Below are 24,017 nucleotides of genomic sequence, written 5' to 3'. Positions count from 1 at the left end.
CTCAGATCAAGTGCTGCTCCTAACCTCACAGGGACTAATCCCATTGCCGAGTTGTGCTTAACACAACCAACTTCAAGTGTGACCAGTACTGAAGATCAGGTTGGAAAACATCACGGACATGCACAGTAAGAGACAGAGCCAGGCATAAGCTTTTCATAAATGAATGATCCCTTACCATCCCTCCACACATTCACGTTTGCCACTCAGAAAAAGAGGCAAGGCACAGCAGAGATTTACGTGACTGGCTGTGACAGAATAAACGTAACTCAGTGAGCCTCCCAATTCTTCTCACAGCACCACAGGTGCTACAAGCATGAACGCCACAGTCAATACTGCTCCTGCGCTCACGGCAGACTGCCTGAATCAAAGTGGGCTGATGCTAGACACACTTTTCACTCAGGCTGTAAGAAAAAGCTTCACTTTAAGTTATACATAATATTGCATATATATATATATGCGCACATGTATTATAGGTGCATATGTAAATTCTTGCTAATACTACCTCTACTTTGCATGTGCTTATAACTAAGGCTCTCCAAAACCAGGAAAGAGAAAAGGAAACAGACATTTTAATTAAGGGCTGGCCTAAGATACAAGAAAGATCTACTATGCAGCATCCCATACTTAACTATGAAAACAACTGCACAGTAGTTTTACATAACAATATTTTTTTTTAAATACTAATGAAACTAATATATATTTGTTTTTTCCAAAACCCAGAGAGTCATTTTGTAACTCCAGGAAACTGTCTGTATTTATTTGCCTACTCTTTACAACACTACTGAATCACAGCACCTACAGAAGCTTCTTAAACAGCAGCTCTTCTTTTCTCACAGAAGTTATACAAAATGCTTCACATAAGGATTTACTCTTGGCCATCTCTAGAACACTATTTGGGGTATTTTACCTAGGCACTTCCAAGATAATAATTCTGCAAGTCAGAAAGTTGTCACAGCCTGTGTCCTTGCTAGCAAAGGATTATTCTTCTTCTAAGACAGACAGGTATGAACTTTTTCAAAAATTACCTCTTTGCCTATAAGTTGTTCCTCCTTTGCCAACAGGACCATCATATACAGCAAACAGACAATCATGTTGTGAGTCTGAGGATGAGGGTTGCAGATAAGCAGTAAATCCTGGAGCATTTCTACACCTATCTGCAGGTTTACGCTGTCTCAGACAACTTGGAAGTAAGAACAACACGGCAATAGTAAAATATATTAACTCTAACTAAATACATATTAAATATATATGTAATGAGACATTCAGATAGAGCAATGACAGATTACAGAGACTGCCAGCTTTACAGCTCCCCACAACTTTGTATAAGACTCCATAGCACTCCTTCACAAAAATCATCAATCACAAAATGAGCAGCTGTGAATACTACAACAAACTTCAAAAGCTTACTTGCTGAAGAACTGTCTCCAGCTCTCCAGTTATTTTCAAGGACAACACTGATTATGAGCTTAATTCAATGTACTCAGTTTAAAGAACTCTTCCATAAGCATCGGGTCTGGATGCATTTCCTTCCATGGAAGCCTTCTGAACTCAGTATGGAAAGTATAGAGAATAAACTCAGGCATTTTGGGGGTGGTGCAATATTCACAGTAGTGCATTAGATGTAACCAGAGAGCCCCAAGGTGGCTTGGCAACAGCTTATCTAGATTCAAAGGATATAGTTGAATTAACAACATAAAAAATTCAGGGAAAGCTTGATTACAGAAGAAAGTCCAATTTTGAAGATGAAAAGCCATAAATGCAAGTTACATCAAAATACACATGTCAAAGAAAAAAATATGCACATTTTTAAGCTTTTAGATTTTTTTTCCTCCAAATCAACAAGTGGGGGAGCTTAGGATTTCATGCCCTTCCTCGATCTTTTGAAGAGTTGCTGGACAATAATCTGAAGTCATAAAATACTCCTTCCATGTAGAACTTCATTGTTTTTATGTAGGGTGTTTTTGTTTTGTTGTTGGTTTTAAAAAAAATCTTATGAATCTGGAATCTTATAAAACATGCAATATGTTATTATTTATTTATTTCTACAAGATAAGTTTGAATCTAGTTCATTCCTAAAGGTTGTTAAGAGGTATTTATGAAATTAATTTTTTTCCATTCCTCTGTCAAACTACACATTAGGCACAACAAGCAATGCTAAATAGGAGCTCAAAATGATTGGTCCTGTGTAGGAATAAGTGAGATTGTGTTTTACTTTGACGAGATGCAGCTGTGCCCTTGAGGCTTGTTACAGGTTCGCAGGAATGCAGCTGTGGCCTTGAGGTTTGTTACAAACAAGTTTGTGAAACTCAGAGGCAGAAAAATAAGGATGAGATTGGATACATCCCTGAAGGAGGAATTCGCGTGCACCAGCTTGAAGAACCAATAAGTAACGCTGAAGAGACGCGTGGACGAAAGACAGTAGCCAATGAAATGGGCTTTGCTTGCTCATGAACACTAGATCATATTATAAAAGGGATAGATTGTAAAAATAAAGGGTCTTCGCTTGTCTTCGCCTGAACTCGTATGCGGAGTCCGTGTCTCATTCCCTTCAGTCCCGGAGATTAAATTACCCCCAAGACTAGCAGTTGAGACACATGTATTGGTCATCATGACATGCTACTGCATATGTTGTTTGGGAACAACATACAGATCTGGAATGAAGTCATGCACTTCTCATGACAGCTCATTTTGTTTTGCTTTCCTTCACATTAATTTCATTATCTGACAGATATGCATTTATCAATCATGTTATCTACCCTTGCCAAGGAAAAAAGCTGTCTTTTAAGGATGAAATAAAGAAATGCTCCTGGCACCACTGCAGTGATCGTCTTGGCTAAAAATTCATAACAAACAAAATCCCTTCACGTCCCACATCTCAATCAAAATCTTTTTTGGTCTGACAGAACAAAAAGTGCCACTACATTAAAACAGCGTGAATTTCACCCACCTTTAAAGCTGTTGTGCAAAAGCTTGATGCAATCTGTAAACAAACAGACCACGGTAGATGCTACAGGAGTGTCACTCTCTAACCAAGGGTAACAGGGCTGGTTACTTAAAAGAAGCAGCGAAGCAACACAAATTTCAGTGTTGAGTTACCAAACCATAAACAGATCATAAACACTTAAATGATTTAAATATTCTAAAGCATAGTAAATCAATATAGTAGGTAGTACATAGTAAATCAATATAGTAGGTATCAGCCGTCCTTTCATTCAAACTCAACTCTTTAGAACTGCCCGTTTCTTCCTTAGAAGAGGTACATATTTTAACATCACACTGAAGATCCACGATACCATTGAGTAAGCAGAGATTACTTGTTTGATATTTCATAACTGAATTAAATACCAAAAAACAGGAATTTCTGAATGACAGCACATACCACCTGCAGTCAATCTTCTAGTTAAATGTTGGAGATGCACTCACAGCTCAAAAAGCTTTTAGCTTTGGAAGAGAGTCAAATTTAAGTGTATAACATTACAAATAACTCTCCATGTGAAGACAGAGGTACACAAGACAGTAGATCATCATAGGACTGATTTGGTCCAAGGTTTCTTTATGTACCACTGACACTTGGGGTTGTATTTGTTTGGCACTTTTGTTTTGTTTTAAACTAAGAAGTTATCCGTATTATGGAATCTTAAAAAAAAAAAAAAAAAAAAGAATCTAAAATTTAAATTTAAGTGTTTCCAGAACTAAGGGCAATTCGTATTTTTCTCATCTCTGCTTCCTGACCAAAGCTTGGTTATATTTCTTGTATCTAAAACAATTACTCAATCCAAGTCTTGGAAAATTTGACTTAAACTCATGAATTATTTCCATTATTGTTAAGGATATGACACAAGTCACAGCTATTTAATGGAAGGTCACAATACAGTCATGAATTAGAAAAAAATCAGGTAACAATGAAAGCCATTCTTACAAGGTTAAAGTCCTTACTTGAGCAAAAACTCATTTAATTTTAAAATGCAATATATACCTTGCATCTTCCTTATCCAAGACCAGTATCCATGGTTTAAAGAATGCAGCAACGACTGGATACAAGGACTGAAATGCTAGAAGAAAATAAAATATAGAAGTTGCTTTTTTCCCCCCTCAAATTAGCACCAGTGAACATATTACACTTTTCCAAACTTGAATACAATGTCCTTTGCTTATTCCAACATTTAATCAGTTCTTCCTGGTCAAATAAAAATTTAAAATACAATATGCTTATTAGTAACTCTGGTCAACAATATGATTGTTTTAGCAACAATCATAAGCATTTTGCATTGCTTGGATGTTTTATTAATATCACTTTAACACATCTGAGATTGTGGGTGTAATGATGATTCACACTTTAAACCTGCATATACTAAAATAAAAGGTGTTTTGGCGATTTTCTACAAATCAAAATCACACCATGACAAAATTCAGTAGTCCTTCGTTCCCAAACCTCTGCTCAGTGCAAAAGACTATTTTTCTTTGAAGAAAGTATGATCTCTTCATAAAATAATTTTAAAGCAAGCTCAAATATAAATGAGCTTCCTCCAACAAGCATAAAGATAAAGCATGAAGTTCCACATGGCCATGAAGTAGCATCAACATTTCCCATTTGTATTTTAATGTTATCATCATTGTACAAACGCAGAGTAAGAAGATTTTACTGTATATTTAAATGGTCTTTAACAGAGGAAATTAGAGAAACTGAGTACCTGTTCTTAAGTAATTTGCTTTTAAGACACATTACCTGCTAGAATTCTATTACTGCCAACAGGCTCTTGGGCTAAATTGGCAACTTCGGTGTCAGTAAGTCGTTTGATAAGATACTCCAGAAATTCATTCACTTCAGCCACATAAGGACTCCATTTTGAAAACAGGCCAAAAGTCCTGAAGTCCATCGAAGCCAGTCGGAGTTTGCAGAAAGATGTGGAAAGCCATTCCATTGTCTCTCTAACCTGTAAAAAGAAGGAAACTATTAATCAGCTACAGAAATACTGCACAGCAATGTTATTTGTCACTGATGGGCATCTGTTTCAACTGAAAAACATAATAAATCAACCAAAGAGGCACCCACCTGTTCTGCAGAGAGGAAAATTTTTGCAGCATCCTGCAATACAGGACTTTCAGTAGAATCACTTTTCTTGAAGCTTCCCTGTTTAGTCACTGGTGAACCACATCCCAAAGGTTTAAGTGATGCCTTCCAACAGTCAGAGCGTAGAATCTGCTCTGATGAGCCTTAGAAGAAAGAGAAGGGAATGCATTTGTGAAAATCAGAAGGGTATTAGTCCCTTTCTCAATACAAGTCAGAAAAGGTTGAAATTAGAGCTCCCTACTACATAAAAAAATTAGGTAAGGCATGAGTTTGAAAGCCCCAAGTTTAAGGGCAAGAGATATCTCTAATTCCCAAACATAAGTAATTTAACATTCCCTTTTGGCATCTACATGCTCTCTTCTTAGAGAGTTTCCCAGGCACTTTTAGTACATCTCTGGCTACAAACACATATTAAGAGACAGTTGCTGCCTCAGCACATATGGTTTGACAGAAAGGAAGTACTTTTGTTCTCATTTTAGAGGCACAGCAAATTATAAGTAGCATCTAATGTCAACCAGGACATTTTCAGCAGATTTCAGTATCAGTCCCAGGTCCCCATAATTCCAGTTCTCGGTTTGACATTGAAGGGTGCTCAAGAACAAGGATGCTGCATTACAAACTGTGGCATAATTATAATTAATTAAAGTGCTTCCATTAATAGAAACCTCTCCTGTAATATGAGCTGAAAATCTGTTGTCACTGATGCATGTACTTTGATCTGCAGAAGAGTGTTTCTTTCTAGTAGAGCTAAAATATGTCTAATAAAAACATATCACATAGCATGCACATAAAAATGCATATAGAAACTTAAGAAAGTTTAAATCATTCCGTATTTGTTGCTATTTAATTCTACTGCATGCAGTTCATATTTTTAAGCCAGAAGAGTTCTGTACAAAAGGCTTAGTATGCATCGATTCGGACACTCACTTTGCACAAAAAAATCTTAGGAAATCACTATAGTGATCAGGGAACTGATACTAGAGAAGGTTAGTCCAATGCTTGCAGAAGATATTAAATGGCATCAAAATATCTTCTTCAGGTTCAAGGCCACATGCATTGAGAGCCAAGTGAATAGACTCCAGAAGCTTGGTATGTTCAGATAGAGGTGGCTTAGCAATGCTTAACCATTGTGTAAGGTCAAACTAGAACAGAGGACAGGAAGCATTTGTAAGTATAAGCTTTAACAGCCGCCACACCTTTAGGAGAAGGGAGAAATTGTCAGGGGGAAAAAAAAAATCCTAAAGTTTTTATATATTTAAGAAAAACCTAATAAATTTGCACCTCATTAGCCCTAACTCAAAACCAAGGTAATGTTTTCCAAAGGTAATGATTTAGCATATTGCAGAAGTCCCTGAATTTATGAAACAACCCTTGGCAGGGGTTCTCAGATTCATAAAAAGATGTGTATGAATTTCCACGCTTCAGTACCACTGCCAAACACACACTTACAAGCATTAGACTGGGCTAATCTCCATAGTCCATACATTTTCAGGTGGAGATGTAAAGCTTTTGTAGCCTCCAGGCCATCTGTTCAGACCTAGGTCAGCAGGGATAATGCTGATCATTGCCACTAAGGACAGCTCGGAGTCATGCCCAAAACAGACTGCTTGCTATTCACAGCTGTCAAACCCTAATTAATAAGAGAATCAGAGTGATATCAAAGCCTAAGTATAATAGTAATTTCTCCACTGACAACACACACAGACAGTATCATGCAGCCCTGAAACAAGAGATGTACAAATCACTTGTTCTTACCTAACTCTGTATGTTTTAAGATAGGCAGGAAGGATAGGTGCCAAACAGAGATGGAAGATTCAGACACTGTTCCAAAATTTTTGTTTGTTTGTTTTTATTTTTAAGATACCTGGGATTCACTGGCTATTCTGATGAATGTCTCTGCAGAGATATCAAGCAGAAGAAGCCATGGAGAGCCTGCTTTAATTTCAAGAGTAAGAGTGCAATGAAGAGTAAGCCCTAGGAAGCACATACTGATACTATCTGGGCTAGGAAAGGGTAGTTTAAGCTTCCTATTTGCTTTTGCCTCCAGCCCCTCTTGAGCTTAAATACAACACATACCATTCAGGATGAGCAACATAGATCTATAGAACCTGTCAATGTTATTTTAAAGTACCAGATTTGCACCTCTTTCTTCCTTAGCCTAAAGTCACAGTCTTTAGGGAAAGAACACCCACAAAAGCAACCCACAACTTTACCTTTGTCAGCAGCATGAAGATATCATCACTGTTAGCCTCACTCAGAAAGGCCACAACTTTTTAATATAAAGTCACAAATTCATTGGAAGAGGCAACAGGAGTGAAGTAAGGAGAAAGGAGAGTACAGAGCCTTCGATTCTGCAGGATTGTCTGGAGGAGACGTTTGCACTCTGACTTGGTCCCACTGATGAACACCTGAGGAAATCGGGAATGGTGAGAAAAAAGGCCTAGTATGAATCTATTAGAAAAACAAACAAACTCTTAGAGCTTTTTGTCGAGACAAGCACAATTTTGTCCTTTTAAAAAAAAAAAAAATTTTTCTCAAAAATGACAGACTGTATTAGGTCAACTTCAACTAAATACTGCTGTTCCACAAAATACAATGTAAAATAAATGTATTTCCCTAGCACACTTAAGAACAGCACTTGACCACATACATACACACTGCACAAAAATACCTAGAAATCCAATTTTTCTGATGGGTTAACAAAAGAAAATGAATCCAGATTTCAGCAGCCCTGCCTGACATTAGGAAAAGTTTAAACAGAACTATGCCCATGGAGAGCTCTTCAGCACCTCAGCTGTTAGAGGCACTTAAGGACAGCTGCACATGAAAACAAACTGCATTTAAGAGATGAAAATAAATGCATGGTCCCAAAGCAGAGGCTAATGGCTTTTCTTAGAGCGCCCACATAATGTGTTCCCCACGGCAAATATTACCAGAAACAACATGCACTTATATGCTCTACCAGCAAACTTCTGGCTAACTCTCTACACAAAGAATATTTATTGCAAGGCTGTAGAAGAGAGGTGTCTAAACACAGAGATTGACAAGATATATGTCAGCTAGAAAATGATTGATAACAGCAAAATATATGCCAAAACACTCTTTTATGCACTGGAAGTATTCAAACTTTAGTTACCTGCCCAAAAATCCAGCCTACCTTAGCATTTAACTAACACACTGAGCATTTATTAGCACTAAGCAGGCATCTCTGAGCAACAGTTTTTATTTTGCTTATATAGAAGTTTAACCTCTCCTAAAGACTGCGTATATTATACAATTAGTTGAAAGGAAAATGGGATAGAAGCTTAGAAGTTAATTTTCAGGCTTCTGAATGTTTTAGACACCCAATATCAGCAGGCAATTGGAATAAGCATTAGGCATCCAAAAACCAGAGAATAAACTCACTTGGCCTAGAATCTCAATGCAGGACGTGAAGAACTGCCTTGTGGGAGGACTGTGTTGAGTTTCATCACACACATATTCCACTAATGTAAAAACCACACTAATTCCAACTTTCTTAATTGCAGGCATAGGCTGCACCTTGTAGATATTTATTAAGGCCCTGCAAAAAAAAAAAAAAAAAAAAAAGGCAGATTAAATTTACATATGGAAAACAATCTGTGACAATAAAGAAAGGTTTCTTGCCAATATATAGCCTTGAGATGGGTATTTCTGGCTTACATGATAATGAAGCATGGGGTCACAGAATCACAACATGGTTGAGGTTGGAAGGGACCTCTGGAGGACATCTGGACCAACCCCCCTGCTCAAGCAGGGCCACCTACAGCTAGTTGCCCAGGACCCATGTCCAGATGGCTTTTGAGTATCTCCAAGGATGGAGACTCCACAACCTCTCTGGGCAGCCTGCGTCACCTCTCACAGTAAAAAAGTGTTTCCTGGTGTTCAGAGGGAACCTCCTGCATCTCAGTTTGTGCCCATTGCCTCTTGTCCTGTCACTAGGTACTTTTGAAAAGAGCCTGGCTCCACCTTCTTTGCACCCTCCCTTCAGGTATTTCTTACCTTGATGAAAACCCCCTGAGCCTTCTCATATCCAGGCTGAACAGTCCCAGGTTTAGCTCAAGTAATTTTGCTGCCTGAAATGGGTACCTCCAAACCTTAGACAGTCTCCATAATCAGAGTCAGAAAGTGATCATCAAAAGATTTTTCACAGCATAGTTCCAACAGGTTATTTCTCCCTCAAATCATGTGTTCGTCATGTTCTTAGGCCATCTCAACTACATTTGTACTGCAAGAAAATTTACCTCATTTTACTTAAGAGGCTCAGCAATAAAAGAATTAAAACAGAATCAATCTTTTTTTGTGTATTGCCAAGTAAATGTTTTATTGAGCTCAAACTCCCATCTTCACTGAGTCTGAATTAAAACATCTGAAGAACATGCAATTCCACAGATGTAAATCCCAAGAGCTAGCTCATCCACAGAATTTTTCAGATTAATGATCAAGAATGAACGTGTAGAAATAGTAACCAAATATTTTTACTTGTACAATGAGTATGCTCTGTAGGAAACCAACTACACTAAAAAAATCCCAGCAGAAATCTAGGAGATTGAGAAGAATGGTGTTGCAAAACTGGATCTCTGGGATGAACTCTAAAAGGCTTTCAAGAGGAAGGAGGCCTTGGATTAATCCATTTATTCACTCCCCCCAAAAAAGTGATATGATATAGTCCTCTTCCACTGCATGATTTTGTTTCACATATTGAAAAGCTACTTCAAATCATAACGCTCTATTAAAGAACTATGTCCTGCACTATAACAGGGAAAAACCTACAGAGAGAGATATTAAAAACATATAGTTTAGCCTATGGCTGAGACAGCTGTGATACAAGTTTGCCATTTCCTGAAGTTTAACATAGCATCTCTGTCATCACTCAATGTGCTTTTGCAGGGTTAGAAGGGCTATTCTAATGCAGAATATCAAGCAGAAGAAGGAATATCAAGAATGCAGAATATCAAGAAGAAGCAGAGAGGAAGCACAGCCATACTACAGCACGTACGGCATTAGTCTAGGACTTGGGTCAGCTTGGATGAGTTTCCTCTTCTATCACAATACCATAACACAAGATCAGAACAACAGTAGTTATTTTTCAGACACACCATACAGAACCACCAATTAAGTTTATCCAAAATCTGTTTCTATGGCCTTGATTTCCACCTGCCCTCTCCCCCCACCAATCCCTTTTAGTAAAGGCTATCAACCTATACTGTTTGGCTAAAGTTTTCCAAATTAGATATTGGTCTTGGATTAAATTTTGGTTTTACTATTAAAAAAAAAAAACAACCACACACAACCTTTGATAATGTTTAAGACTGCTAGTGCAAGGACAACTAAAAATATATATACAAAAAATAACATCTGTCAACAAAAAAGCCCAAAACCTGGCAGCCTCTCCTTGGAAATAAGTCTGTAATGTGGACAGGCAGAGTCTTTGTGCCATGTAAATGTGTCCATTATCATGAAGAGCCTGTCTAGGTCAGACAGAATTATAAATCTTTGGGAAAAATTGTACATGCTCTGACAGACCAGTGTAAATTGCAGAGCTGGGAGTCAATGCAGATATTTCATCCTCTCTGAGTGGGGGTACAAGAACTTAAGCATTATTTTCTCTCAAGTTCCAGTTACAAGCTCATGCAAGTCAGGACAGATTCACCAATACAAGTGGCAACCAAGGCTGAAATAGGCTTAAAAAGAGAACTCATCTAGCTGGCACAAGACAACAAACCATGACTAAGTAGTGCAGAGATGCAAGTCAGAAAAGAGCAGAGACAATAAGGAACATTCAAAGTGTGGGAAGAAAAGACTGGAGAAAAAAAGCACAGGGGAGGAGAAAGCACTGTACAAGAAACACCTGGAAGACAAAGCACTACACAAAGCTAAAAAGCTCTGAATAAATAAATAGAAGCATCTTGGACTGAATATCCAAAAAAAGGGATTTTTAACCTTGATTTTTCTATCCTTCCATTCCCCTTCTGTAACTTGGAGCCATACCTTTCTCAGTCACCAGTGTGCTGTAAAATCAATGTAATAAATGTTTGTAGTGTGTTCAAGTAACACAGCACTGATCACTACTGAAAAGCTCCTAAAATCTTGAGTCTTTAAATAAGGTAAGACTAAGAGCTGGAGACACAGGAAGGATGTCTCATATGTTCACCAGTAATAGTAAGTAGCCTTTCATTAAGCAAGTACTGGTCAACTCCGCATGAGTAAAGGATGCTTTGCAAGAACAGTTTGCAACTATCCAACTAAAGGCTGGATAATAATGCAAACCTACAAGGGGGACAAATTTAAAATTTCTATTATTTCTCATATAGACGTTCAACATAAGTCTAACAGTATCTTCAAATAGGTCTGTGGATGCAAAAATACTGAGAGTTGGTATATTATGATGCTCTAAGTAGTATCAAGATAGCATAGCTTTTAAAAAGAAGAAATGAAAACAAGGTCTTGGCCTGCAGTTTTTCCTATATATCACCATCAATAAGCTATTCCCTGTAATTCTGAAGAAGGAATACCTGTTTTATGCTTTCAGAAAGCAGCCCAGCATATGGTTTGTGGGAGAGAGATTTCTGATATGCTTCCAGGACCATCAATGCAACTTCAGAATGGACAGCTGAATCCAGATGAAGAGCATCCTGCTAAAAACGGAATCATATCACAAAACTTTGCCTCATTTAAAAGGTCTCTACAACTGTATCTTTCAGTTGCACTACAGAGAAATAAATCTGAATTTGAACAGCCAGAAAGAGATTAAGTATTGTAATACCTAGGCAAAATCTTGGCCAGTAAGAAAAATTTCAGCTCAACATTGAAGAATAATGAGCTCACACTGGGCAATACAAAGTTCAACACCTAGATTATTTCCAGAAAAAAGTAACCATAATCACTTCTCATGTGCATTTGGTGGACTTATAGCAATTAATCCAAAGATCCATAGATGGCATTTTAAATTACATAGCACTGGAAATCTTGCTTTCAAACCCAAAAAACATATCATGCTTTTGTATCAAAACATAATAATTCCTCTTATCAATTGCCACATTAAAGAACTATTTTTCCCATATCAAAGGGTACAGACATGACATTGTTATTGCACAGCAAAGACCTCACAGTTAATTTTTCTTACCATTCCTTTGTTTTCACGTGTCATCAAGAAACAGGGAGAAAAAGTAAGGCAATCTTCATGTACAAGTATCAGCACAGCAAAGAGAAAAGTTCAGTACAGGCATTCTTCGATTACTATAACATGCTAGGGTGGGACGGAATCCACCTGTCTAGAAGGGGCAAGGGAATCTTCAGCAACAGGCTGGCTAACTTGGTGAGGCGGGCTTTAAACTGAAGGACTCAGGGGGTGGGGTCCAAAACAGAAATGCTCATGCCACCACATCCAACTGGGGAGTAAGTCAGGCCAACCAGAGCGGCGACAAATGTTCCTTAGCTGTCTCCCAAGATGTGTACCAGAGGAGCAACCACCTCGAGTGTATGTATACAAATGCACACAGTCTGGGAAACAAACAGGAGGAACTGGAGCTCCGTGCCCAGTCAGAAGGTTATGATATCATAGGAGTAGCTAAGACATGGTGGGACAACTCGCACGACTGGGGAATCGCAATGGACAGTTATAGGCTGTTTCGCAAAGACAGGCAGGGAAAAAGAAGTGGAGGAGTTGCACTCTATATTAAAGAAAACCTCGAAGGTATCGAAGTCAACTACGATGATTGTGAGTGCTCTATTGAATGCCTCTGGGTTAAAATCAGAGGGAGTCATCTCCAAGCAGGACCTTACAGTGGGCATCTGCTACCGACCCCCAAACCACGACGATAAAGCCGATGGAGCAATATTTGGACACTAAGGCAAGCTTCTGGTCAACAGAACCTGGTTCTCATGGGTGACTTCAACTACCCAGACATTTGCTGGAAGAACAATACAGCAGCTCGCATGTCATCCATCAAGTTCCTGGAATGCGTAGGGGACTGTTTCCTCTTACAAATGTTAGATGGGCCAACCAGGAAGGAGGCACTGCTGGACCTGCTATTCACAAACCAAGAAAACCTGCTTTGTAACAAACATCATGGTTAGTAACAACCTTGGCTGCAGTGATCGCAATATTGTGGAGTTCGGGATCCGGCTGAGCATGCTGAAGGTTATCACCAAGACAAGGGTTCTAGATTTTAGAAGAGCAAACTTCAGCTCGCTCAGAGCTCAGTTGGGAGGGATTCCGTGGGAAGCCTCCATGGAGGATAAAGGAGCCAGCGAGTGCTGGGAGTTCTTCAAGAATGCTCTCTTGGAAGCACAAAACCAGTTTATCCCCTATAAAAGAAAGGGAAGGAAGCAGAGCAAGAGGCTCCTTGGCTCAACCACGAGCTCCTGGGTCTGCTTAAAACCAAGAGAGATGCGTACCAGAGATGGAGAAGTGGAAGATTATCCATTGAGAACTACAAGGGTATTGCCAGAGTGTGCAGAGATGCAGTTAGAAAGGCAAAAGCTCAGCTTGAATTGGAACTGGCCAGAGATGTCAAAAATAACAAGAAAGGGTTCTTCAGGTATGTAAGTTGCAAGCGGAAACAGAAGGAAAACATAGGCCCGCTGTTAAACAGTAGAGGTGAATCAGTCACCAACAACGCTGAAAAGGCAGAGGTTCTCAACACTTTCTTCACCTCTGTCTTTACCAACACTGTTGGATCCCAGGCATTGGGAATGAAAATCCAGGAGGATCCAAACATAGACCCACCATCAGTGAAGAAGGAGTCAGTATGTGAATTATTACGGGAGCCTGACCCCTACAAATCGATGGGCCCTGACACCATCCACCCGAGGGTGTTGAGAGAGCTGGCTGATGTCACTGCGGGGCCACTCTCTATAATCTTCGAGAAGTCGTGGAGATCGGGGGATGTCCCAGAGGACTGGAGGAAGGCGAATGTTACCCCTATCTACAAGAAGGGCTCAAGGGAGGATCTGGGTAATTATAGGCCCATCAGTCTTACTTCAGTCCCCGGGAAAGTCATGGAACGGATCCTCCTGGGGGCCATCACGAGTCAAATGAAGCACGTGATTGGGAAAAGCCAACATGGCTTCACCAAGGGCAGATCGTGCCTGACAAATCTGGTGGCCTTCTATGATAAAGTGACCTGCTCGGTTGATATGGGACAAGCGGTCGACGTTGCCTACTTGGACTTCTCCAAGGCTTTCGATATGGTTCCCCACGGCCTCCTCCTGGAGAAATTGATGCGTTATGGCCTGGACAAGTAGTCTGTGCGGTGGGTGAGGAATTGGCTGATGGGCCGCACCCAAAGGGTGGTGGTAAATAGCTCTTTTGCAAAATGGCAACCCATCACAAGTGGGGTCCCCCAGGGATCGATATTGGGCCCAACGCTATTCAATATCTTCATAAGTGACCTGGATAATGGGATCAAGTGTAGCCTGATGAAGTTTGCAGGTGACACCAAACTGAGTGGGGAAGTAGACACTCTGGAAGGGAGAGCCACCCTGCAGGAAGATCTGGATAGGCTGGAAGAGTGGGCTAACAGGAACCTTATGAAGTTTAACAAGAAGACAAGTGTAAGGTCTTGCACCTGGGAAAACATAATGCAGGAGTGCAGCTCAGACTGGGATCCACCTGGCTGGAGAGCAGCTCCGTGGAAAGGGACCTGGGGGTCCTGGTGGACAGGAAGCTCAACATGAATGAACAGTGTGCTGCTGCAGCCAAGAAGGCCAATAGGATGCTGGGTTGCATCAACAAGGGCATCACCAGCAGAGATAAAGAAGTCATTACCCCTCTCTACTCAGCGCTTGTCAGGCCACACCTGGAATACTGTGTACAGTTCTGGTCCCCGTTACACAAAAAAGATGTGGACAGGCTGGAGGGGGTCCAGAGAAGGGCCACCAAGATGACCAAGGGTCTGGGAAGCCTGCCATATGAGGATAGGCTGAGAGAGCTGGGCTTGTTCAGCCTTGAGAAAAGGAGGCTTAGAGGTGATCTCATCACCATGTACCAGTACTTAAAGGGGAGCTACAAAGAAGATGGAGACTCCCTTTTTACAAGGAGTCACATGGTGAGGACAAGGGGTAACGGGTACAAGTTACTCCCAGGGAGATTCCGATTGGACACGAGAGGGAAATTTTTCACAATGAGAACAGTCAACCATTGGAATAATCTCCCCAGGGAAGTGGTTGACTCAGCTGGATATGGTGCTGGGCCATCTCATCTAGACTGTGCTTGAAAGGTTGGACCAGATGATCCTTGAGGTCCCTTCCAACCTGGTATTCTATGATTCTATGAAATACACGGATTACAATGCTAAAACGGATCACTGAACACAGGCAACAGGATTTTTTCCCCAATCTATTTCTGTTTCTCTCTGAAAAAACATTCACCCTTGATTGGATCCTGAACTGATAGGGCTTGTGGAGTAACCCATTCTATGGAATATTTTCGCATTGTTTAAATAATGCTCAGGGCTTTGAAACCTCTATTTCAATCATGAGTTTTCTTGCATTGTGAAAAACTTACCTGGATACAAGCCTGCAAACTACAGTCACACCAGTCTCATTCACACTTCTTGGAGGATTCCTCTGTTTCTGCAGCCACAGATATCTTAAACAAATGACTCACAGAAATTGTCCTGTCAGCTGTTTCCTCTTGTTTAGAGAGAGGAAACTCCTACTTAAATATCTCTTTTAAGAAAGTGACACAAGCAAATCCTCAGGCAAAATGCTGCAAAATTACTGTGAAGTTCCCATCCTACACCATCAAGTGTACAGCCATCATATAAAAGCATGTAATTAACTGTTTTCAAATTCAGTTATAGTCCCAGGTTGAGTAATACTTACGCTCTGAAAAACTGACCAGGTTCAGGCCTCCTGTTTTTAATACATACATGCTCACCGAATCCCCAGTTTAGCCCTTCCAAGATAATGCAGGCTAGTTTATTCTCCACTGTCGTTAGACTATAATTTAATAACCAGTCACAAATCAGCGCTATCTCAGACGAAGAAGGCTTCCACAGGTACAATGGCAGTTCTTTAAACAGATAAAAAGAAACCTTTGAGGGCAGAAAAGAAAAAGGCTAATCAGTACTCAGTATGGAACAATAATCAGCATTATGCCCTTCTATCTTAAAGAGTGATACGATCAAAAAAAACATGGATGGGACTTTAACACAATCCATTCATACAAAGCTGTATCTTATAACACAGTGTGGTATGGCCTCTAGTTTTAACTGGGTACCTGCTTTAAATGATGGACATTAGCACTTACCATCCCAACTTCCTCAATGGTCTCTCTAACTCGATCCAGCAGTACAGAAATAATCTGTGTATGGATGCTGGCAATTGCTCCCAAGAGTTCTCAACCAACTTTTGAAAATATCTCTCTTGTGGAAAGACTAACATAAGACACCTGAGAAGATGAACAGAGAGAAGTTACTGGTTATGGCTGACCTTCAATAACTCTGAAATAAAATATCTTTTAGAAAATACAGAACCAAATTGCTCTTGATGATCCTGGACGAGGTTGATAAATGCCAATATTAAAACTGAAACCGATTGCCCTAGAAGATAATGAAATTATGTCACAGTGCCAAAAACAAAGTCCAAAACTAATCACAGGAACAGCAATGCCACATACATTAAACAAAAAACCCCACTACACACCACAACAAAAAAAACACCACACAAGGAATTTCAGAGCTACAAGTTAGACCTGTGCGAGAAAAATAAAGCAAAACAAAGATATTTTTGTTCATTTGCTTCATTCTGGCTTGGTCTACAGAAAAGCTGTTCTTTCTCCCAGAAAAACATGCACTTCAGGATATTTTAATTCAGTACTAGATTATAAACCTCAGAAGTAGCGCTTTCTTAGTTCCATGGTAGAACAAACTACAGAAGCCACGAATGTTTCACAACTTCCACTGTTATAAAGAAAAAGAGCACATTCATCCTTTTCCTGAATGGACCAGTAATATTACTCGCCTCATATATCTCCAGAACAATGATTTTGATAAAATCCTCATCAACATCAGCCCATTTCATTTGTGCCATCTGAGCAAATGTGGTGAATAGACAAATTTATTCCAAGCAGTTCACTGATTTGATATACTTTTCAAAATTTTCAAGGTGCTCTGAGTCTAGAAAAGTCACATGAAAGAAACATGATAAAATAAGTGTTATAGGACATACATCATCAATATTTATATGTTCATTGACAGTCCGATCCCAGAGAAGGAATCGGTGACAAAGGAATTATCATCACTGGGTTTGTTACATGTGGGATTCAGAAAAACGTTAATCACCAAGGACTGCTTAAAAGAAGTTAATCACCAACAACCGACAGAAACCAAGGACAGAGGAGAGGCCTGTAAGATAAGAAGGAATATCTGAATGAAATGGTGAGCTCAGAACAAAGATAATGGGGAGTCTGAACATAAAACAAGAACATCCCTGGACATTGAGGAGCATCAGCTGTGTTCTTAACAAAAAAAAAAAAAAAAAAAAAAAAAACAGCCAAATCAGCATGATTAAGTGGAAAAAAAAAAAATCAACAAGGTCAAGAAGCAGACAGCTCGAATTTGAGGATAACAACCACCAAGGACCCCCAAAAGAATTCCCAGAATTAAACAGCGCATGCTCCAGTGGGAGGGGAAATATGTTAATGATTTCTGGGAAATAACTGTAATATTGATGACTTTTCTTGGAAAATTAATGAATATGTATGTTTAAGTTTGATAAATACCTTGCTGGCGTGACCTACGGCATGTGTGGTAGGTGGAGATATCCCCTGTGCATCCAGCACTGCAGTAAAGAATGCCTACTTTCTAAATGCCAAATTGGTGTTAGAAAGTTTTTGGACCGGTTTGCGGTAACAAGTTAGTATCCTCTCTTCATAAGTGGCTAGTATCAGCTGCTTTAAAATAAGATGCAAGAAACACCATAATATGCAGCGAGTCCATATGATTCAGTAAATATGCTAGTAATTCATAATGAAAGCTACAAGTGCTTCAAGAACAGCTGGAATTCAATTTTTAATATTATTTTAACTATGTAATGTTGATCATCCACAGGAAGAATTGCTTGAATCTTTTTGCTTTTTAAAAATGTTATCATGGTTTTGGCTTCCATTACATACTGAAGCAATTAATTCCACAGGTTAAGTCCAAATTATATGAAAGGATTCTAGTTTTAATCAGCACACAGTCAAGAGAAGATTAAAACTAAGCCCATCCAAGCACAGCAGAGAGGTTTTGATCAAGTTGAGAGACTCTGCCCATTCCACATACCATGATCCGAAGCAGCAATTAAACTGGGGAGATCATTCTGATGACTAACTATTGCTTATCTTAGGCATACTCAAAAATGATTACTAACTGATAAGAGTCGTCATAGCCCAATAAGAGTCGTTAGAGCCTGATAAGAATCAAGGGTCGTTACAGACAGAGTCATTATTCTAAATAAAAAATATTAAGATAAAATTGGTGGGAGAATCAGCAAAAGGGATGAAAAGAAAAAGAAACAACTGATAAGCCTTAGGTTGTTGCATAAACAGGAAGTGTATAAATATGGACAACTGGTACACTGAGGTGTGCTAGCTTTGTGGGCTTACCCCCTAGCACCCCTTTTTGCGCAAAATGGATAACAAACAAATATCTCGACTCAGTGTGTGAATTGGTCACTGCACACCGGGTATCGGACCCCGCTTTTTGGGACAACAATTCTATGCCGATTACAAATAAAAATACTTCAAGCATCTAGCCCTGGGCCTAGATTATGTCCAAGAGTTACAAGGAAAGGTAAACTCAATACAAAAAAATTACTGAATGCACTTGTTTGGAAAATATTTCTGAAAACAGAGAACTGAAGTTGCACAGGACAGGAAGGCTAATAGATGCTGTCACTTGAATTCAAGGCAGGTTTCCTCTTTAAACCTAAGAGTGACATATTGCCAAATGCAAATAAACATTTCATTCCTCGGGGTGGGGGACAATAGGAAGGGAAATGTACAAAGAAACCTGAACAGGACTTATTAAAATATTTTTTTATTTCTTCCAAATAAATTTAAATAGAGTCTGTGCAGCAAAACAAGCACTGAAAGCTGCATTTGAGCTGTAAAATGTTTTGGAGAGTGGTCTTCCTCTGAAGCCAGTAAACACTGTTTACAGTGATCTTATCATAGCAGTTGAATATACTGAAAAAGCACTCATTGCGGCACTTAACTACTTCATCTGCACAGGTACCTGCTCAGCATGCTTTTGCTTAAACACTTCCACTTAGGTTACATTCTATTTTAAGGGCTTTCAAGAATTTTGCAACTGTACTTCAACCTGAGAAGGTCAGACTTGTACAGCCAAAATGTCTCGTGAACAGTGTGCTAGAGGATTGTGCAATTTAAGGAAAGAGTTCTTCCATATAATAAGATATACTACACTCCTGATAGATACAATAGACATACAGGGGATGTCTCATCCATTCATCTCCCTTTCCTAATGCTACTTTTTATCCTTCTAGCAGAAGTTATATATATATATATATATATATCAGAAGTTATATACAGAGCAGTGTGTTTTTTGTTGTTGTTGTTTGGGGTTTTTGTTAAGGTTATGCAGAAGGACCAAAAAAAAAAAAAAAAAGACTATGCCATTACTATATATAAAGGCATAGCAGAATTGTTGGAGATATGCGAGAAATAAGACAAAGGATGTTAAGGCAGAGGACGTTAATCAACCTCTGTAAACAGTTAACAAGACCTGGCCTGAGAGAAGAAACAGGAGGACACCACAAAAGAGTCTAGCAAGGAAATACCAAGATAAGCATGAGAAAACAAGGCCACTGATAAAGCCGAAGTGAGAATCACTTGAACCATGAGTGAACTATCCTAATTAACATAGTAAAAACCACACCTCCAACAATGAAGCCTCCGGCCCAAGCAAAGACCCCTACCCACTGAGCATGCTCTGTAAATTTAAAACACACTGTACCTTTAAGTGGAGACGAGGCTTGTGAGAACCAATAGAAGCAAGGATGAATAAGTGGAATTGTGAAAATACTGATAACATACTCAGAATGTATAAAATGTCACTGCATGTTAACCAAGGTGTGCTAGCTTTGTGGAGTTACCACCTAGCATCCATCTCTGCGCAGACATGAAATAAACAAGTATCTCGACTCTGTGTGTTATTCGGCTTTTTTGCACACCGGGTAAAAGAACCTTGCTTTTTGGGACAACAGAATGACCCACAGCGTGGGGAAGGGGTAGGACACGCAAGTAACGAATGACTCTATGACAGCAATTGTCATATTAGCACTGTGATGTGTGCGTCTGTGTTTCATTAGGCATAGACCAGCTAAGCAAAAGAGAAGGGGTTTGGAGTGGGACAAAAGAGAAAAAAAGGATCTAGTAAAGTTAAGGACAAAGACCATAAGCAGGAGGAGGGCTGGTGCCAGCTGCTGAGCATATGTGCACTAGACCTTCTCTGCTGCAAGTCACAGCTCTGCAATCTCCCAGCTTCCTGATTAAGCTGCACCTTCCTCTTCACTGTACCTGGGGTCGCCTGTGGGCTCCACACGCTGCAGACCCCATGCCAACCTCAAACCCACACCAAGCCATAGCTTGGGACTGAAGGATGGGGAGAAGGAAAAAGGGAAGAAGAGAGACTCCACATAAATCCTATCATCTCACAGTGGAGCAATGACATCTTCACCACATAGTTGCTACTTGAGCCAATTCCCTTCCTCCTCTGCACATTTGATCACACTACAATTCAAGTTCAGAGAGACCCTAAAAATCAGTGGCTCCTCAAATCTTGGTAATGGCAGTAAAGAAACTGTAACTAGAAATGTTGCTCACCAGGTTCTCATTGCCAATTCCAATGGAAGTAAAGACAAAACTGTTAATCCTATATTTATAAAACTTACAGAGAACATGTTTGTACTCACACAGGTATCCAACATCAAGAAGAAACTACTAGGTCATTGCTTGTCAGTGAAAATGTGTGTTCCACAGTCAATTTATTAACATTTGGTCCACTCAAGAATACCTCAAGTAACTGGACTTCCCACATTTCCCCAGGGGGTTATTTTATATCTGGTAGCTCTCATGGTCCAGAGATCATCCTAGTAAGTGCACCTCCATCACTGTACTCCATTTTATCATGTTATTTCTACCTATGCCTTAAAAGCGACTATGCTCCCACCTCTATATGTGCAAGCCTAAAGCTTCCATCAATTACCAAGGCTTGCTACCACCTGTAGATTCACCACTTAACATTTCTCAAACTTAATTTGGGAAGGGAAATCAATAAAAAAGGTTCTTTCCCAAGAGAATGTTAATGCCATGGTCTTCTAGGGTATGAATTACAGGAAATTAAGTCAGTGTTATATTAGTATCAGTCAAAAGAAGCTATTTCAGAAGATGAGATGGATTTCACTGAAAGAACTGTTGATATTCCCTGTCTAGACAGTTGTGAAAAATAGTATTGTGCTGACATAATCCATTGAGGAGAATGAAGAGGATAAAAATATCGTGCATCAGCATACCAGGGACTTTAAAACATAAGAGTTAGCTAGAAGCAAAACAAAGCCTGAACAAAACAAAACAAAACAAATTAGTGTTTGTTACTGTCAGAGCTGCAACCCACCACATCATCTTATATTCTCTTTGTTTGAGATGCAGTAAAAATTTATTGCAAAAAAAAAAAATAAAAACCAGTCTTACTGAAACAGTGTAACTGTTACTGATTAGCACTTGCCAGCCAAAACAGATGAGCACTTCATAAAGTATACACAGCTACAGTCTTGATATCCCTCTCCCACTCCACTTAAATGTTAGCTGAGCTTGCACAGAGTCAATATACTCAGTAACCTCTTAATATCGCTGTTTTCTTCTACTTCTCCATCAAAAGACTTGGTTGATGTGGCAACAGCTATCTGGGCTACCAGCTAGCTGAAAAGTAAAACTGACTGAGAGCAAGATTTGCTCTCCCTGAAGACAGCAAAGAGGCTGTGAAATAGGGAGTTACTGGTTTGTTTACCTGTCTCCCTGTCAATCAAGTCCTGAAATATTTTCTATGAAGATAGCAGCAAAGGGAAAGTAGCATTCCAGCTGACTCCGAAATAACTCTGCTATAGCTGAAGCCACCACAATCACTGTAGAGATCAACACAGGACAGAAGTCAAGGGGAAACAGAAAGAAAAGGTGGCATATAGGACAAGAAAAACATCAGAAGGCAGCTTGAGAGAAGGGAAACATCTGTAGTTGTGGAAGATAAGCAGATCTCCCACAATGTAAGTTACTGAAGCCAAAACTATCAAGTTTAGGGGTGGGGGGAAAAAGAGGACTGGGGTACTTATACAAATATCAACAGCTCAAGAGTCGACAACAGTCAACAGCTCACAAAAAAACCTAAGTGATACAAAATTCTTTATTTCAGTGATACCCTAGCTAGGGTATCACGTACATAGATGTAGAGAGCTCACAGACACTGTGTACACCCACACATAGCGCACACATGGTGCATGCATACGCAGAATGTACAACACAAACCAACATGCTGTTGTAAATAGTTTCTAAAGCTAAGCAGAAACAGTAATTTTCCAATTAGCAAAACTACTAACCACTTGTGCCTTGGAAAAGGAATTTGCGAGGGAGCTAAAAGATATGAAAGTGTTTGTATAAGTAACAAACTGTGGAAAACTAATGGCTCTGGCCCTGAAGAAGAGCTAACAGACCGATAAAAGGGAATATCTTGGCACCAAAGACTGGACGGTGGCCAGAGAAGTGTGAAGTTTGATAAAACTGCAGAAACTGGGTGAAAGGTAAATGCGGCAAGGGGAGATCACGACCACCGACTCAATTCAGGACCAAAAAGATTTGCCCCCCACCACCACCTGAAAGGAGCATGCGTGCTAATTTGCATAGCAAGTGAGGATAATTTAAATACAGTAAACCAATAGTGTATGCAATGTTAATCACTAACCAATAAGTGTAAATTTAGGCGGTTTTATACTAATCATGTAACCTGATAAATGTGCTGTAGTTTTGTATGACAGTATGCACATTAGGTGGAGATATCCCCCCGTGCATCCAGCGCTGCAACAAAAAATGCCTGCTTTCTAAATGCCAAATTGGTGTTAGAAAGTTTTTTAGACCGGTTTGCGGTAACATCAGGATTTAAATTTCACTCTCCAAATACTATCAAAGGTCAAGATGGGACCCGATACGAGAATACACAAGATGTACCTACTGCATGGCGCTTTTGCAGCTCTCTGAAGCAGCCAGTAGCAGTCACTGTCAGAGAAAAAACTAAAAGGACTGTAGACACAACAATTCCTGTTAAAATGAGAGTTTGGCCAAACAACTACTGGAAGCCCATGAACTGCTCAAAACACTTCTGAGGCCTCCAGACCAGTCATGCTGCTGCTGAGAATATATTTAACAATGAAACCTGCAAAGAATTAAATCCATAGCTGATGCAGCAGTAGCTGAATCTATGAGAATTGGTTCTGAGTGAAGAAATTCTACCTTTGAGTCTTTGTTTGCAGTCAGCAGGTTGCAGAGTAGAGCAGAGCTTTTCCAGGTGCTTGCTCTCTGCACAGTGCATGACAAAGAGCAGCCTCCAAAGCATGTTGCTGGATAAGGTTCCATAAAGGCATCTTGGACATGAATAACCAGACTCCCAACCTGTTGGATTTGAAGAGGCAGACAGAAACAGTTGCACCCTGATAAATCACAACATTTGAAAAGGAGACATATGCCCACATCTCTGCCATATAACAGAATTAGGAACATGAGGATGTGTCTTAGCATCTCAAATTCTGAGTTAACCTCATTCTGAACTGAACAAGTCCCCAGAGCTTCTGCCAGATGCTAGAATTCAAAGCATAATTCCTCCCCGTCTTAATACTACCAATATGCTGAAAAATCCTGCATATTGCAGTC

General features: G+C 39.7%; 2 pseudogenes across 2 annotated transcripts in view; one reads left to right on the top strand and one right to left on the bottom strand.

The window, feature by feature from the left end:
- The window catches only part of LOC309601921 (HAUS augmin-like complex subunit 1), a 303,238-nt pseudogene that overhangs the window by 202,291 nt on the left and 76,930 nt on the right, over positions 1-24,017 (top strand). The gene's annotated exons all lie outside the window — the stretch shown is intronic.
- Positions 1-24,017, bottom strand: part of LOC309601685 (ectopic P granules protein 5 homolog) — a 49,651-nt pseudogene that overhangs the window by 7,591 nt on the left and 18,043 nt on the right. Inside the window, exons 13-27 of the transcript in view lie at positions 23,601-23,759; positions 17,060-17,214; positions 16,347-16,487; positions 15,967-16,131; positions 11,605-11,727; positions 9,092-9,165; positions 8,477-8,633; positions 7,285-7,479; positions 6,006-6,213; positions 5,054-5,214; positions 4,727-4,934; positions 3,977-4,052; positions 2,948-3,051; positions 1,481-1,660; positions 1,026-1,150 (exon numbers count right to left, since the gene is read on the bottom strand). The product of the transcript in view is annotated as an ectopic P granules protein 5 homolog (transcript). The remainder of the gene's footprint in view (positions 1-1,025; positions 1,151-1,480; positions 1,661-2,947; positions 3,052-3,976; positions 4,053-4,726; positions 4,935-5,053; positions 5,215-6,005; positions 6,214-7,284; positions 7,480-8,476; positions 8,634-9,091; positions 9,166-11,604; positions 11,728-15,966; positions 16,132-16,346; positions 16,488-17,059; positions 17,215-23,600; positions 23,760-24,017) is intronic.

This window comes from Platalea leucorodia (genome assembly GCF_965183815.1).
Source record: "Platalea leucorodia genome assembly, chromosome: W".
NCBI lineage: Eukaryota > Metazoa > Chordata > Aves > Pelecaniformes > Threskiornithidae > Platalea > Platalea leucorodia.
Note: the sequence above shows the minus strand (reverse complement) of the source record. Positions and strands in the feature narration are given on the sequence as shown.